The sequence below is a fragment of the Bos javanicus genome, chromosome 11 (assembly GCF_032452875.1).
Source record: "Bos javanicus breed banteng chromosome 11, ARS-OSU_banteng_1.0, whole genome shotgun sequence".
Classification (NCBI taxonomy): Eukaryota; Metazoa; Chordata; class Mammalia; order Artiodactyla; family Bovidae; genus Bos; species Bos javanicus.
The window spans coordinates 34983411-34988702 of record NC_083878.1 but is presented as its reverse complement, the minus strand read 5'-3'; positions in this window follow the sequence as shown (position 1 = coordinate 34988702).

Sequence of the window (5292 nt, the reverse complement as noted above, 5' to 3'; positions counted from 1 at the left end):
CTCTGAACTCAATATATGTTTGATGTTTAGGGATAAACATTGTCAAGCGTTCTGGTATAGCTTTACCCACACCCATTTTTTTTTTTTTTTTAAGTACCTTTCATCTTTTAGAGTCCACCAAGAAAGTAAGGAGCTGTATACATAAGGCTTCTACTAGGAGGTAGGGTCAGGTTGGCAAAAACATCCAGTACAGGAAGTCAGAGACCTTTGAATCCCAGCACAGGTGCCTCCTCAATCCAAGGTTTGTTCTGGTCCATGAGCCTCAACAATGGCTTCACTGTTTCCCTTACATTCTTAACCTGAGTTTGGTACTCTGGATCTCATTTGCTGAGTTTTTCTTTAAATTACTGACTTTGCCTGACCCCAAACTAGCCCTTTTTTTGCCAAGAGATGTGATCTTCCGGCTTAAAAGCAAAGGCTAATTCTAAGAAGTTTCTTTCTAGAAAAGTTGTATTCTATATATCTGGATTAACCACCAAACCATACCAATTTTGAGTGAATGGGTCATGCTTCAAGTCCTGATACTGAATGTGAGAGAAAATCAGTTCAGTTCAGTTCAGTCATTCAGTTGCATCTGACTCTTAGCAACCCCGTGAATCACAGCACGCCAGGCCTCCCTGTCCATCATCAACTCCCAGAGTCCACCCAAACCCATCTCCATTGAGTCCGCGATACCATCCAACCATCTCATCCTCTGTCGTCCCCTTCTCCTCCTGCCCTAAATCTTTGCCAGCATTAGGGTTTTTTCAAATGAGTCAGCTCTTCACATGAGGTGGCCAAAGCATTGGAGTTTCAGCTTCAACATCAGTCCCTCCAATGAACACCCAGGACTGATCTCCTTTAGGATGGACTGGTTGGATCTCCTTGCAGTCCAAGGGACTCTCAAGAGTCTTCTCCAACACCACAGTTCAAAAGCATCAATTCTTCGGCACTCAGCTTTCTTTATAGTCCAAGTCTCACATCCATACATAACTACTGGAAAAATCATAGCCCTGACTAGATGGACCTTTGCTGACAAAGTAATGTCTCTGCTTTTTAATATGCTGTCTAGGTTGGTCATAATTTTCCTTCCAAGCAGTAAGTGTCTTTTAATTTCATGGCTGCTGTCACATCTGCAGTGATTTTAGAGCCCCCCAAAATAAAGTCAGCCACTATTTCCACTGTTTCCCCATCTATTTCCCATGAAGTGATGGGACCAGATGCCATGATCTTCGTTTTCTGAATGTTGAGCTTTAAGCCCATTTTTTCACTCTCCTCTTTCACTTTCATCAAGAGGCTCTTTAGTTCTTCTTCACTTTCTGCCATAAGGGTGGTGTCCTCTCCATATCTGAGATTATTGATATTTTTCCTGGCAACCTTGATTCCAGCTTGTGCTTCCTCCATCCCGGCGTTTCTCATGATGTAGTCTGCATATAAGTTAAATAAGCAGGGTGACAATATACAGCCTTGACATACTCCTTTTCCTATTTGGAACCCGTCTGTTGTTCCATGTCCAGTTCTAACCATTGCTTCCTGACCTGCATACAGGTTTCTCAAGAGGCAGGTCAGGTGGTCTGGTATTCCCATCTCTTTCAGAATTTTCCACAGTTTATTGTGAGCCACACAGTCAAAGGCTTTGACATAGTCAATAAAGCAGAAATAGATGTTTTTCTGGAACTCTCTTGCTTTTTCCATGATCCAGTGGATGTTGGCAATTTGATCTCTGGTTCCTCTGCCTTTTCTAAAACCAGCTTGAACATCAGGAAGTTCACGGTTCACATATTGCTGAAGCCTGGCTTGGAGAATTTGAGCGTTACTTTCTAGTGTGTGAGATGATTGCAATTGTGCGGTAGTTTGAGCATTCTTTGGCATTGCCTTTCTTTGGGATTGGAATGAAAACTGACCTTTTCCAGTCCTGTGGCTACTGCTGAGTTTTCCAAATTTGCTGATGTATTGAGTGCAGCACTTTCACAGCATCATCTTTCAGGATTTAGAATAGCTCAACTGGAATTCCATCACCTCCACTAGCTTTGTTCGTAGTAAGAGAAAATACTGTCCCTAAAACTGATGTAATTCTAACTAAAACAAGCTACTACTCTGTAGTGACCTCTTTCTCACAAGGGGACAATTGAGGATGTGATGTTTTAATTATTATTTTTTAGATTGCTGCTATTTCATAATTCTAGCCCTTGTTCTGCAGCAGGTGTTAAGGGGTGACTATACAGTATTACATTAATATTTTTTCTTATAATGTACATAAGAAATCAGGACTGAAAAATCTAATTCTAAGAGCTGTGTCTTTTTATTGCATCCTTTCATTCACAGTTGTATTGAATCAGGTATTTAGTTTAAAAAATCAAGATATATTCCATGTCAAGTATGTCTCACATTCCTTGTATTCATTTTGTACTCTATTGGCCTATATCTAAAGTATTCAGTAATTGATATTTTATATAACTTTATATTAAACATATTTGATAAATAAAGTTAGTTTGCATCCATCTGAGAAGGGTCTTCTGCGGACTTAATGGACATTGTTAATAGGATCTATCCATTGATTTTAATTTGTCACTCTTTCCCTCTTTCTCTGGGATTGAGCTAGGATGCCTGTAAAGGTTTACAATGAGGAAACAACATCAGGCCTCTGAGTCAGGGCCACTAAGAAGAGATTCAGAAAACAAAATTCAAGATGATACAAGTAAATCAGACAAATATAAAAATTACAGAGGTTAAACCTTTTTCAGTCCTTTGAGGATCTGCAAATTTTTTAAGGCATTCAAGGAGAGGACCATAGTTAATAAACAGGATTTTATTTCTTGCATTATCCAAGATATGACATGTTATGAAACATTTGTATTGGTCATGAAAAAGACAAACTGGAAAATTGTGTAGATGCTTTCACAGCCTCAGTCTTGCATCAGTACACTATTTTTATTCATATTTTATTGGCCAGAATTGGCAGTAAATTCTGCCTGGAGAGCATATCACTCTTATTTTCAGGGTAGAGTTGCCAGATTATGTATGCATAATGTATATACTCACAGGCCATTCAGTTGAATTTGTACTTCAGATAAATACAAAGAATCGGCATATACTAAAAATTGTCCTGGTTTGTCTGAAATTCAAATTTCACTGAGCATCTTGTATTTTACCTGGCAGTCCTCTCATGCAGGTAAAGGGCCTTGGTGAACACTGGCAATCACTACTTTAATAGTCTAATCAAATGCCCTCAGGCATTTGCTTTTGTTTAGGGAAAACATTCCCCTCAGCTCCCCCAGGAAATCCTTCTGGTGACCCTCAACGCAAGCCACCTAGACCCTATCTTGGGTGATTGAAGAAAGCTATTTATTATTTTATTTCTGTTCTTTTCTAATAATCTATTTCTGTAAAAACCACGTTTTACAAACTAGCATTACAGTGACCTATATGGTGGCAGAGTAAATTTAGCTTGCTAAATTGTGTCCTGAGGTATCTGCAGATAGTGCCTATTGACTTTTGTTGAAGGGCAAAGTTTGACTCATGGAGATAGCACAACTTGCCCCTAAGGCTATATTCAATGAACAGAGCAAAGTTTAGAATGGATGAGCAGTTTTAAAGTTACACTAGAACAGAAGCAATGGTCCAGGGAATCAAAATTTTAGAAACTAGCTTAAGAAGCTGGACTGAGGAGATGTGCATGAATGTGGATTTTAGGGGAAATGATTTATGCACAGAGGAAGAAATGTCTGGGGAAAAGAGGTGAAAGGTCATGTGTCAGGAAAGTATGTTCCATGACCATTTCTGTGGTTTGGAGGAGATTTATTCCTAAACTCCAATAGTTAGATAAAAAGACAAAATGAACAGCATAAATAAGACAAAACAAACAAGACAAAGGATCTGGGTACAACACTAAGCTAAATGGCATAGACACCCTTCTTGGTTCAGATCTGGATTTAGAAGGCTTGTAAGGGTCTAATAGTTTTATAAGCCATTATTATTCACTTCATAGATTTCAAGACATTTTTTCCACCATTAAAACTCACTTAAAGTCATGTTACTTAACATCTATGAAGTCTTAAAATTGTTTGATGCCAGGTCGTAATGGTGACTTATTGGTGTAAAAACTTTAACACCTATAGTAAGATCAGAAGACTGCATCAAAGTGACTATGATTAGAAAAAAAAAAAATAACATTTTTTTATTAAACCAAACATGGCTAGATTGCTTGCAAGAAATATGGGAGGATTGTTGTTTAGTCGCTAGGTCTTATCTGACTCTGCCACCCCATGAACTGCAGCACACCAGGCCTCCCTGTTCTTTGCTATCTCCCAGAGTTTGCTCAAGTTCATGTGGATTGAGTTGGTGACGCCATCAAGCCATCTCTTCCTCTGCTGTCCTGTTCTCCTCCTGACCTCAATCTTCCTGAGCGTCAGGGTCTTTTTCAGTGAGTCAGCTCTTCACATCAGGTGGCCAAAGTATTGGAGCTTGAGCTTCAGCATCAGTCCTTCCAGTGAACATTCAAGGTTGATTTCCTTTAGGATTGACTGATTTGATCTCTTTGCTGTCCAAGGAATGCTCAAGAGACTTCTCTAGCATCACAATTTGAAAGCATCAGTTCTTTGGCTCTCAGGCTTCTTTATGGTCCAACTCTCACATCCTTACTTGACTACTGGAAAAACAGAGCTTTGACAATACAGATCTGCCAGCAAAGTGATGTCTGTGCTTTTTTTATATAATGTCTAGGTTTGTAATAGTTTTTCTTTCAAGGATCCAGCGTCTTTTCATTTTGTGGCAGTCACCATCCACAGTGATTTTAGAGCCCAAGAAAATAAAATCTCTCACTGTTTCGACTTTTTCCCTTTCTAATTGTGAAGTGATGGGACCAGATTCCATGGTCTTAGTTTTTCAGATGTTGAGTTTGAAAGTCAGTTTTCCCACATGGGAGGGTAGAAGCAGCAAATAAAGTAAATAAAATGCCTATACGTTAATCAAAGAGATGATAATAGACATTTTACATACAGATTAAATGTTAGCACCTCTCTCAAAGCATACACACCTTTGGTGAAGGGGTAGATGGGTAGGTGGCAGATAATCAAAGTTGGGGCCAAGAATTCTAAGAACTGAGAAAATGAGATCTTACATAACTTAGAGCTGATTCTGTTTTCCCTGTTTCCCTCAATAATTGCTCATTTGTGTGGTTTACTAACTATAGTAACAGGATTTTCAGTAGTTTACTAGTTGTAGTTATGATTTTTAGTAATCAATATATTTTGAGGGGATTATAGAAAAGGGTTATTATGCAATATAAATGAGGTGATACATGTAATGCACCAA